The 13,079-nt window shown below is 48.9% G+C and overlaps 1 long non-coding RNA gene across 1 annotated transcript; it reads right to left on the reverse strand.

Moving 5' to 3' along the window:
- Window positions 1-7,875: 7,875 nt before the first annotated feature.
- On the reverse strand, window positions 7,876-12,861 carry LOC138812949 (uncharacterized). The gene is made up of 3 exons (XR_011367663.1): window positions 12,029-12,861; window positions 10,909-11,002; window positions 7,876-9,589 (listed from the first exon to the last, which is right to left on the reverse strand). It is a non-coding gene; the product is annotated as an uncharacterized lncRNA (long non-coding RNA).
- Between the last annotated feature and the right edge of the window lie 218 nt (window positions 12,862-13,079).

Here is a 13,079-nt window from a genome sequence, read left to right on the forward strand (position 1 = left end):
CTCTTTTCTTGCCAATGAACTACCAAAAGACAGAAATGGAAATGTGGCTCAAGTGGTAAAGTGCCAGCTTGAGAAAAAGTTAAGAGACCAGGGCTCAAACTGAGTTCAAACCCCAGTACTGGCACAGAAAAAAAATAAAGAAAAGCTTTAAGAAGCTCCTAGCCCACTGTGGTGAAAGGCCAGATCAGCTAAGTGCATGTGGCTCTTACATGTCCTCCTAGATCCTCAGGAAGCTGAGATCAGAGGATCGTGGTTCAAATCCAGCCCTGGAAGAAAGTCCAGGAGACTCTGATCTCCAAGGAACCATCAGAAAACTGGAGGACACGCTGTGGCTCAAGTGGTAAGCTGAAGAGCTGAGCTACAGTGCCCAGGCCCAGAGTTTGAGCCCCATGATCAACACCTGCTTGTAGCTCACTCTGTGACTCTAGGCAGAGTACTTTCCAATGGGTCCCTGAGAGTCGGGTCTCCCAATGTCTAGGTGTCTTCAGAGCAGTCTCTTTGACGGCCTTTGTGTATGGAACGGGCCACAGTATCAGAGAAGGGTCCCGCCTTCGGGCATGGAGGTCATCAGCCTGGTCATCAGAATGGCATCAGTCATGGGTACAGTGTGCATCTGAGCAGTAAACCAATGTCTCAGACCATGGTTCTGGGCCAGGAGGGCCAGGAGCTGCAAGATGGCACAGCAGGTAATGCCTACTCATGCGGGTATCACAAGTTTGCGACTCTGTCAGGCACACCTTGGGCAGGTGTTGAGTTGGGCTCATGAAAGACTTGTAGGCTCAGGAATCCACAGCTGGCTGGCTGATGCTTGTAGCAGTCGCTATCCCAGGAGTCACAGGGCTCAGAGCCCTGCTTTCCTCTCCACTGCTTGGGGACAGATGAAGGTCTTCAATCTTGGACTGACTACAAAGGAGCATCCATAGTGTCCTTCCCTTGGTCCTGTGGCCCCGTGCACGGATGGAGGGGCAGATTCCATGGAACTTCCTGCCATGGCCCAGACCCACTTGGCCCAAGAAGGACTTATGGAGAAACCACTTGATCTACTTTGAGAGTTTACTATGACTATGCCTCAGGAGTGCCCCCAGTTCTAGCTCAGCTCATCATTATCACCTTCTTCTGTGTGTGTGTGTGTGTCTGTGTGTGTCTGTGTGTGTGTGTCTGTGTGTATGTGTGTGAGCATGTGCATGTGTGCATGCATACCCATGCATCTTTGTGCTAGGGCTTGAACTCAGGGCCTGGGATCTGTCCCTCAGTTTTTCCATTCAAGGCTACCACTCTACCAGTTGAGCCACAGCTTTTCTTCCAGCTTTTGGGTGGTTATTTGCAGAAGGGAGTCTCACACACTTTTCTAGCTGGACTGGCTCTGAATGGTAATCCTCACATCTCAGCCTCCTGAGGAGCTAGGAATAGGACAGCATCAGCTAGTAGCATCTGGCCACACTTTCCTTCTTGGCTAAAACAGAGTACCTCTCTCCCAGCTGAGTACGCAGCTGCAGCTACCCCTCCTAACCCAGGCTTCAGAGGAAACATTCCCTCCCCTGAGGACAAAGAAATAGGATCAAGTTTGAGCTTTATGTTCTCCACACAGTCAGGGGCTGCTGGGAGCTGATGTGGAGGTCAGAGGATCTAGGCAAGGGCAAGTAGACAATGTGTTAGAACAGAAGAGAGTATGAGAAGACATCCTTGTAGCTAGATGCCAGTGGCTCATGTCTGTAATCCTAGCTACTCAAGAGTGACACCTGAGGATCAATCAAGATTCAAAGCTAGCCTTGGCAGACTCTTCTCTCCAATGAATCACCAAAAACACTGGAAAGCAGAGCTACCCTAGTTCAAGTGGTACAGCACCAACCTTGTGCAAACAAGCTAATGGATACCTCCGAGGATCTGAGTTCAAGCCCTGGTAAACACACACACACACACACACACACACACACACACACACACACACACACACTTACATGTGCACAGACACACACATACACACGGTAACATCTTTAGCAGTTGCCAATGGCTCATACCATCAACCCCAGCTACTCAGAAGCTGAGCTCTCAAGATGGCAGCTTGAAGCCAGCCCAGGCAGGAAAGTCCACTAGACTCTTCTCTCCACTAAACTAGTAAAAAGGTTGAAAGGTGAGCTGTGGCTCAAGTGGTACAGTGTTAGCTCAGGGACAGTGCCTAGGCCCTGAGTTCCAGCTCTGAGATATTTTTTCTTAATAGACACCCTTTGCCATCCCCATCCCCACAGGCCATACATCCAGATTTTGGTTATCCTAGATCTCATTTCCACTCCTGCCACTTCCACAGCACTGCCACAAGAGGCTGGTGTGTGGCCAGCACTGGATTAACAAGTGAACATACACAAGGGGGGCATAGCCAGATCAAGGCTAATGCCCCAGAACATTGAGGTATTGGCCATACCAGTCTCTCATCCCCCAGTTCCCTGGCCATGGAATCTAAAGCCTGTGCCTCTGTATTCTGGGCATCTGGAATTGTCTAGAAGGACCTAGAGAGGCCCAGCTGGGGCTGGAAGATACTTTCCTGTGGTAAGGTACATTGACATTTCCTAGACACTGACAGATACTTCCAAGCCACCATGGCCTCACCTCCCATGTAGCCCCAGAAGATCCTTGGTTGGGCGGCCTTCAGTCAGCTATCATGCTTGAGTTGGCCAGAGCCACTGGCAACCACCCTTCCCCAGCTCCACTACCAGCCTACAGGAAGGGACATGCAGCCAGAAGCCCAACTGAGAAAAAGTACAGGACATCACATGAATGAGCCCTCGCCCCCCTCACCCTGTTGTCAGGGGAGAACCTATGCCAGCCTGCCCTGCTAACCCAGAATCCCCTGGAGGTGGCCAAAGACATGTATGACCAGACTTGGGCCCCAAAGAAAAGCTGGAATATGCAGGTCTCTGGCAATTTAAGACTCATTGTAGACCCTGGTAGGGGGCTAAAGGCAAGGTTGCTGTGCAGGAAGGGCACCAACTGAAGTCAGAAAGAGGCAAACAGGCACCAATGAAGGGGACAGAGAAAGATGAGGGAAAAATACACACACACACACACACACACACACACACACACACACACGCACACACACACACACACACACACGCACACACACACACGCACACACACACACACACACATACACACACACACACACACACACACACCATGGGTAGCCCAAGGCCTCAGCAGTCCCTGAGCACCTTAACATCCCAACCCTTGAGAAGATGGCACTACCACCCTCAGACCAACTGTAGACAAAACTCAGAAACTCTCACATGTCTGGAATGGCTCATGACACAGCATGCCATTTCCTACTGTACACACCGCTATGTAGAATACTCAGCTATCTTATTTTTATTTGTTGCTCATGGGGTTTGAACTTTGGGCTTGTGCGCAGTCCCTCAGCTCTTCAGTTGAAGGTGCACGCTCTACCACTGGAGCCACAGTGCCACTTCCGGTTTTCTGGTGGTTCACTGGAGATAAAGTCTCACAGATTTTCCTGCCCAAGCTAGCTTTGAAACTTGATCCTCAGATCTCAGCCTCCTGAGTAACTAGGATTACAGTTGTGAGCCACTGGCAACGCCTGGCTTCAGTCACCTTCTCACACCCAGGGTAAACCCACCTTGTCAGGCCACAAACTACATGCAGCCCTTCCCTTCAGACTTTGACACCAGCATACAAAACCATTCTGCCATGGATGGGGAGAATATAATTGACACTACCCTCCCACCCCTATTCCCATTCGCCACTCCTTGCCTAAGAAAGGCCACGACCTCTGGAGTTCTTGGTAAGGCAAAGCCCACCATGCTGTAACTTCACCCTTGGGCAAAACTGGGCAGTTAGAAATGTCTGTACCCTGAGGCTAGCACCTGGTCCCCAACCACAGCAAACCCACTCCTTCACCATCTCTTGCAGGCAAGGGCAAGGGGTGTCTTTCTTTCTTGGTTTTTTTTTTTTTTTTTTTTTTTTTGGTTGAGGGTCTTAAACTCAGGGCTTGGGTACTGTCCCTGATGATGATTTTTGCTCAAGGCCAGTGCTCTACCATTTGAGCCATGGTGCCACTTCTGGTTGGAGATTGGAGATGATACTCTCCTGGGACATTCCTGCCTGTGCTGGGGAAACAAGATACTCCCGAGTAGCCAGGATGACAGCCATGAGCCATCAGCGCATGGTTTATGGTGTCTCAGACTTTAGAATTTCCAACTAGTCCTCCTCTAGACACTCCCACCTAGTCACTCCTCTAGATCCCTTAGGGACAGCAAAGGGAGGCTCAGAATCTGGGTAGGGCCATAGGCATTAAAGTGCCCCTTCCATATCACTACTCCTCTCTAACCTCCCATCTACCTCCTCTGGAAAGCATGGTCATCTGGGGCAGATCAGACCCACTAGGACTTCTGGGGCCTGCCCTGTATCCCCCTGCCCCACCCAACCGGTATCTGAGGATTTCTGGGGCCAGCTGTTCCATGTCGTGGTGGATGTTGGGAGGGTTGCTGATAACTGGGTCCAGGGGATGCCAGGGCAGAAGGAGTGTCCAGCTCCCCTCTGTCAAAGAAGGAGACACATAAAAATGGATGGATCTACTAAGAGCTACAGGGCATAGCCATCCACCTGTCACCAAGGACTCTTGGAGTGCTGTTTTATGTTGACAGTCTAAGGGCTATACCTCGGGGTTTAGGTGCTATACACAAGCTTCTTTTGGTCGAGGCCAGTGCTCTTCCACCTGAGCCACGGTGCCACTTCCAGCTTTTTCTGTGTATGTGGGACCTAGGAATAGAACCCAGGGTTTCCTGTGTGCTAGTCGAGCCCACTACTGCTAAGACACAATCCCAACCCTGGATAGCTGTTCTTCTGTAACCCCTCAGGCGTGTCTCAGGACAGTCTTGCACATCTGTACTGAGTTTCTCAGCAGCAGCTATGGCTGAAAGTGAACATGCTCCTCTATGTTGTTCTTTATGTACAGCACCTTTGCTCTGTGTGCTTCCTGTCAGAAACTCCTTGTTAAGCAAGACCCCTTTTCAAGTGCTGCTTCTAAGAAGCCTGCTCCAATCACCCTGGCAGAGTGGGGTCTTCTCTCCTCTGCAGGATGTTGGCCTTGTCACGCTCTCCCTTCCTGCTGGTGTGGGTTGAAAGCAGATGAAGGGGAAGGTCTGGCTTTTACCACCCAATTTCTGAAGGCTCTGATACACTACCCAGGGACTGGTTCTGTATCACACTCCGTGAGAGGGCACTCGAGGCCCAGGCAATCTGGGGGCAACAACATGGGTCCATTTCTTTGGTGGGCTTGAACTGAGGATCTGGGAGCTGCGTCTGTGAGTTTTTGTGCTCAAGGCTGGTGCTTTACCACGTGAGCCACAGCTACACTTCTGACTTTTTGGTGGTTCCATGGAGAGAAGAGTCTCACCAGCTTTCCAGCTTATGGCTGGCTGCAATCTTTGATCCTGAGATGTCTGCCTCCCAAGAAGCCAGGATGTCAGGTGTGAGCCTGAGCCAGTGCCACGGACCGGCTCTGTCGGGACGATGGAGGACACCTGGTGGAGGTAACTGGAACAGGTGGGGAGATGGCAAACAAACAACTCACACACAAGAGGAGTGAATGCTGAGTGCGATTTATTGCAGAGGATAACAAGCTTTTATAGCAAAAGTCTCCATGAGAAAGGGCAAAAAGTTACACAATCTTGTTGCAAGGCTTCGTTCTTGGGTGGTCACCAGCTGGTCGCCTGATCTTGTTTTTTGGATGACGAGTTATGATGATAGGCACTTGTTTTCGGCTTTATCTCTATTTTTAAGAAATACAATTGGTTTTGATGTTTATCACCTATTAACCATTAACCAGAGCATATGGGCAAAGTGCTGGACAGAAAGGCATGAACTCTAGTACTTTATTATTATTTTTGTTTAGTTTTGTACTTTATGTGTTTTAAATCTTTTCTAAGCAATTGTGCTTCTTTGCCATTCTTTAGAGGGTCCCCAATTTGTGGCCAAAAATCATGATATTCAGTATACTTAGTTAAATCTGGCCATATATCAAATTTAAGCTCATAGTGTCTTCTCTGTAACCCATTCACAAAATTTTTTACTCTTTTTCATAGAGGCCTTAACTGTCTCATAAGGTCTTTCTTGTTTCTTTTTTTTTTTTTTTATAATAAGCACTAGAGCTAGCAAGTCTCTCAGCAAATAGAGAGTAATAGGAAGTTCTTTCTCCTAAGTAGTTTACCCAACGGTTGCCATCCTTATCATACACACCTGTAAAAGGCTATGGATCTGAGGGAAGTCTTTGGGGTCCTCTAGATAATGGAGGATTCCACCGTTTTCTTTTGATAAGTCATTGCCACCTTCCATCTACCAACCTTTTAGGAATCTTATTTAGCTTTTGGTCTAAATATCCCTCTACATCTTTCTTATCTACAGGATATCTATATGGGTCTATTGTATATGTTTCAGGATTAAAGGGAAGTCTCCAATAGCCATGCACTCTTTTTGTTTTAGCCGTGCCGACAGCTTCTTGCAAATCTCTTACAAACAATTCCTTCTGCTGAAGTGACGTCATGAAACCCCCAATACTTTTATATTTACTTATGACTTGTCTAATAGCCTCCATAAGAGGGGCTTTTAGGGTAGCACTTAACTCTGGTGAGTTAGTCATATTCTTACGACACTCATCAGATGTTGGAGTCATCAACACTTCCAAGAAAGAGCCCTGAATAAGGGAACGTTGAGCATGAGTAAGTAGAACAAACAGCAGGAACAGTAAAAGATTAATAGGCACTCCTATACAGCGAAGAAAAGAAAAACAGGAACAGAAACACATCTTTCCCAGGGGCTTGCCAGCCTTTCCAGGAGGTAGGCCTCTTTGAAGCCCCATTCTCTGAGGTAGACTTCGGTGAAGTCCATTCTCAGAGGTAGGCTTCTGTGAAGCCCCATTCTCAGGTCTGAAAGTAGGTGTTCCATGCTAAGCAGACTCCGCCGGAGTAGGCGTGGCAGTGACGGGCACCAAAGCCTTTCTTTTGAGCTTCTTTTTATCTCATGTCAAGTAGCGAGCCCTAGTTAAAATAGTCATTTACAGGGGATCAAGTTCCTCTCCTAGGTCAGTTAATCCAAGGAGAAGAAGTGTCTTTGGAAAAGCTAGTCTGAATTGGCCTGGGTGAGTATGTGTGTGTGTGTGTGTGTGTGTGTGTGTGTGTGTGTAAGTTTTGGGGATACCTACTCTATCTCTCTGGTTCCTTATCCTCCCTGTGGTGAGTACAACCAGGCTCCCCACCCCAAGGAAGGCGGGCAGGGGAGGGTACACAAGGTCACATTGAGTGGAATGATCTGAATTCTATCCTTCAACTGAAGCCTGGAAAGATAATGGAGAGAAGGAGAAGTTTAGAGGAACATCAAGAGAAGCCCATTATCTTTGGATACAAGTACCAGAGAGAAGACTGAATCCATCCTTTTTGGTAGTAAGGTAACAGACGCCCATTCTTCATTTATTTCATTATTTTTTGTGAGTCCTAGGGCTTGGATTCAGGGCCTGATTGTCATCCCTGAGCTTCTTTTACTCAAGGATGAGGCTCTACCACTTGAGCCACAGCACCACATCTGGATTTGTGTGTGTTGTGGGGTGGTTGTTGCTTTATGGGAGATAAGAATCTCACAGACGCTCCTGTCCTGGCTGGCTTTGAGTCACGTCCATCAGACCTCAGCCTCCCCAATAGCCAGGATGATGTGCAGGAACCACCGACACCTGACCACCACCATCCACTTATAATCCCCTAGGGCAAGTGCTGGACCACCTGCACTGCACCCCCTTGTGAGTGGGAAGCAGACATGGGTGGGTTTGATACTTCAACAGCCTACATACCTTTGAGCATTGTTCCAGGTCAGTCTGATGGCGGCTTCCTCGTCATACACAGCAATGACTTGGCTCTGTCACAAGAACAAATGTCCCCCAGGAGGTGGCAGTTCTGGGGTCTTTCCTCTTCACACTGCCCCCACTCCTCGAAATGACACCCCAGCAAAGCGATATAGACATAGAGTGAATTCATTTTCTTATAACCAGGGTCTGGCCAGAAAGGTAACAGTGAGGAATCCCGATGCAGACCAGCCTGAGCATATATTGAGACTCTATCTCAGAAATGCCCAAGACAGAAAGTCTTGGCTCGCATGTTAGAAGACCTGACTAGCAAGTCTAAAGCCTTGAATTCAAACCCTAATATACCAAAAAGAATCAGAAGCCCTGGTGCCAGAGGCTCATGCCAATAATCCTAGCTACTCAGGAGGCTAAGATCTGAAGATCACAGCTCAACATTTAAAATAGGGTTGGCCTCACCCATCAGACATCATGATAAGACCCAAAGTCTGAACCATGAAAGTGTGCTCCATATTAACAGGGCTCTCATCCTTACTAAGTGCTGGCCATGCTCTTTGTCCCCCTGGGGAGCCACCTCCTGTGGGCTCCACCCCCAGGTCCTCCTAAGCTCCTTCTGCCACCAACCAGGCCCAAGGAAGTAGACAGCTCCAGGACATACAAATCCCTTGGTCTTATAATTTAGCAGTGCTGAATCCCCATCAAGCATCTCACCCTTTCAGGTCCCCAGACCTCAGCCACAAAGTCCATGTACCCACCACAGAAAGCACGCAGAAGTTACCAAAGGGTCCACTGCTCCTTGTTACAGCCCACTTCCACACTCACATACACACACACACACACACACACACACACACACACACACACACACACACAACCTGCAGGGGTGGTTCATGTTTGTCTTCCATGCTACTCAGGAGGCTGATGTTTGAAGATCACAGTTCAAAGCCAGCCCATTCTGGAAAGACTGTGAGGCTCTTATCTACAGTGAACCACCAAAAATCTAGAGGTGGAGCTATGGCTCAAGTGTCAGAGCAAAAGCTTTGATCACAGAAGCTCAGGAACAGCACCTAGACCCTGAGTTCAAGGCCCAGATCCTCTAACTCCAAACACACACACACAGACATAGACACAGACACAGAAACACACACACATGCACACACACACACACACACACACACACACACACACACACACACACACACACACACACACGGACAGCCCAAGGCTTTGGCAGTCCCTGAGTACAGACCCATGAACTGTCTCAATTAGGATCACATCCTACCCTCAAGAAGGTGGCACTACCGACATCAGACCTACTATAGAAAAACCAGTAAGCCTCTCACATATCTGGAATGTATCATAGTCCAACATGGCAGTTCTTAATGTACATACTGCTATGTGGAAAACTTAGCCCCCTCTTTTTTTGTAGTTGGTCATGGGGTTTGAACTCTGCACCAGGGTGCTGTCCCTCAGCCCTTCAGCTGAAGGTGAGCAATATCCCACTTGAGCCACAGCACCAAATCCTGTTCTCTGGTGGTCCATTGGACATCAAGTCTCACAGACTTTTCTGCCCAAGCTGGCTTGGAACCATGGTCTTCACATTTCAGCCTTCTGAGTAGCTAGGATGACAGTTGTGAGCCACCAGCGGCTTCCGGCTTCACCTCGTCAGGCCACAATCTTCTTTCAACCCTTCACTTCAGACTTTGTCACCCAGCATCCAAATCCGTCCTTCAATGGAGAGAATACAGACATAATAATCCCACCCATGCACCCATTTGCCCACTCCCTGCCTGCCACAGTCCAAGTCCTCTTGAAGCTCTGGCTTCAAACTGGGGCAAACGGGGAGTTCTTAAAAATGTCTATACATTGAAGCCAGCAGATGGTCTCCCAAACAAAGCCTCTCCCACACACACACCTCCACCATTTTGCTTTCTTTCTTTTTTCAGTTGTGGGGCTTGAATTCTGGGCCTGGGTGCTGTCCTTGAGTTCTTCAGCTCAAGGCAAGCACTCTACTACTTGAGCCACAGCACCACTTCCAGTTTTCAAGTGGTCCGTTGGAGATAAGAATCTCAGGGTCTTTCCTGCCCATGATAGCTTTGAACCATGATGGTCAGATCTCAGCTTCTAAGTACCTAGGATGGCAGCCATGAGCTACTGGCACCTGGCCAAAGATAATTTTCCATCCTTTTCATCCTATCCCCTCAGGAGACTGATATCTGAAGACTACAGTTGGATTCCACCCATGGCACAAAGTCCATTAGAACTTTTTTTCTACAATTAAACACCCAAAAATGTTGGAAGTGAAGCTTTGGCTCAAATGGTAGAGGACTAGCTTTGATCATCAAAGACAAGGGATAAAACCCAGTCCTTAGTTTCAAGCTTTTTCTAGCAAAGACCCACCCAAAAAGGGAAGCAGGTTGGTACACGGGAGCTCAAAGTTCACACATAATACTCAGGACTCCCAGAACAGACCCCATCCGGCTCTGATTCTCTAGATTCTATGTCCTACATCATGGCAGTCTTAGATGGGACTGACCATGCACCAACTTAGGATGTTGAAGTACAATCTCATACTGAGGATCCCCTGACCTTATCAAAGACTCAGGATCTCTCATTCTCCTGCATTGACACTGGGCAGCAAGGTGAGTTGCAGTTATCCAACCACAGGATGTGAATATGAAAGGATTTCTCTGCCAGGGACTCCAACTGGAGGGGCTCTAGGTCCCTCTCTCTCTGGAAGAAAAGTGCTGGTCCATCCCAGGAATGTTCCTAGGTTGTAAGTATCCTCAAAGAAACAACCCTGCTCAGAGCCCAGTGCCTCTTGTTTTCCCACCAGCCTCTATCCAAGCCTGCCCCACCTTCAGTCAGCCCTTTCTGAATCCCAGATCTGCCATGTAGACTAAAGGTTGAGCCAGCAAAGAGACCCACCTCTGCCTCTGAGAATGGCAGTCACGTGGTCCTAGTGCCCTCTACAGGAAGTCTCGAAGTAACTCAGGTCTCCACTCCTTCCTCATTCCCTGACTGTCCTGTGCCAGTGGCCCACTTACCTCTGTCTATGTTGGCGGAATAAACACCGGGAGTGTCATCTTCTGATTGAGCCAACGAAAGTCCCGGTCCCCAAGGATGTACTGCACAGGCATCCTGCAGTGGACAACAGCCAGGCAGTCAATGGTGAACCCAAGGTTCCAGGACTCTTAATAGAAGTGTGGCTGGGTCAAAGACTCTATAACTGGTGGTCTATAGTGTCAGGAAAGGTCATGGCTCCAATGTCCTGAAACACCTGACCTTGGATCTTCCTACCTCTTCCCTCATCCCAACACCTCCCTAGCCCTTAGACAATTTCTTATTATCTGTCCAGGAAATAAACTTGCTGGGGCTGGGATAATTGAAACCTGGTGACCCCCCCTGAGCCCTAGGTCCTTCCTGAGGCTGCTTCCCCCTGCAGTTGGTGACCACACAGCTCCTGGATGTCATGAAGTTGCTGAAGGGTCAGTGGCTTAATCCTACATACTGGCTTTAGGCTCTGAAATGTTACCCACAGAGATTGTGAGTGGTTGGCTTTCTTGATCCAGGGACTCCAAACCAAGGCTCGCATGCTCCCTTCTTCCTTCCTTTCCTCTTTTTTTCCCTTCATCCTTCCTTCCTCTCTCTCTGTTTCCTTCCTTTGTCTCACTCCTGGCCTTGAATTCAGAGCCCGGGTGCTGTCCTTGAGCCTTTTTACTCAAGGTGACCAGTCTACAGCTTGAGGTACACATCCATTTCTGGCATTTTCTTTTTGGTTGTTAGTTGGAGATAAGAGTCTTATAGTCTTTCCTGTCTGGGCCTTAAGCCTTGATCCTCCCATCTCAGCCTCCTAAGTAGCTAGGATGACAGGCATGAATCCCCAGCATCCAGTTCAAACCAAGGTTTCTTCATGTGCTGTGGAACCAGCACCAGAACCTTTCATCATCTATGACCCCCACTCCCTTACCTCCTTGAGCATGGCACATACTGTAACTCTTTGTTGGATTACTAAATGAGCATCTGTCTATTACAATATTATAGAAAAGTCCCATTCAATTCATGTAAGTATCCTGGGGCAGGGCGGGGGGAGGCAAAGCCTGATGTAGCTCTCCCACAGTTCTCCCTCGTCCCTCTTCCCACCCTCCTGATGCCACCACACTTAACTGTTTTGGCTCCCAGGATGTGAGCCACGATGTGCTCGTTGGATTCTGGGGCCACTGGGATGCCTATCTTCTCAAAGATCTCTGTCCAGTGGCGGACCAACTCTGTGGCACTCCATGCCCCCTCAGGTGTGAATGAGGTTGCCGTGAGCTGAACCCCTGGCTCAAGTGGCCTCCTTTCCTCTCCGTGGGGCCAGACAGGATGGTCCACTATATCTGGCCCCAAGTTTCATGTTACAGAGAAAGGATTCTCGAGGCATCCCGGATCTCTAAATCTCCCACAGTCCATTGCAGGTGCTGAAAATCATCTCTGCTCACAGCTGGCAGGCTGGGGATGGTGAGGTCACTCTCTGCTCCCCATGACATCCTTGACTGTGGTGGTCACCCTAGAGAGAGCTGTAGAAGAATCAGCACCTGCCAGAGAAAGGCAGTCAAGGCACGACATTCATAGCAGGAGACCATCTGGCTTGGGAACTCTGTGTGTGCCACTTTGAACTTCACTGTCTGACCGCTGAATTGGTTCATGTAATTTGACCCATGAACCCAGGCATTAGTGGAAATTGCCAGCTTCAAGAAAAAAAAAACCTGGAAAAGGTGGCATATCACTTGTCCCAATCAAATTTAAAGGGTTCCAAAATCAGTGGTCCCCTTTTCCTTCCAGACAGCCTACAGCAGGTTATAGAAACTGGCAATCAGAGAGCTCTAGCTAACTGCCACGGTATGATACCGAACAGGCTCCAGGAGGGGAAACTTGCCTACCACTGTCCAGCTGGAAACGGCCCAGGTGGGACACAAATTGGAGACTGCAGGACTCTAGGGAGGACTACACATGGATGCACTGCCCCAGGAGGGAATCCACGCCACCAGAGGGGGCCCAGAGCCCTCTGCCCAGATGCCCATAGACACCGTCAATGTCGTGGGTAAGGTTCTCCTCTCATCCTTGGTTGTGGTGAACCATCTGCCTTGTTACACCGTTCACCACTCCCCAGACACTCCTAGCTTCACAGCCCTTGCCCTACTCCCACCCATCTCATTCCTTAATTATGTTTGGCAGG

This window comes from Dipodomys merriami, unplaced genomic scaffold, assembly GCF_024711535.1.
Source record: "Dipodomys merriami isolate MVZ:Mamm:240054 unplaced genomic scaffold, mDipMer1.0.p SCAF_570, whole genome shotgun sequence".
In the NCBI taxonomy this organism is placed as follows: domain Eukaryota; kingdom Metazoa; phylum Chordata; class Mammalia; order Rodentia; family Heteromyidae; genus Dipodomys; species Dipodomys merriami.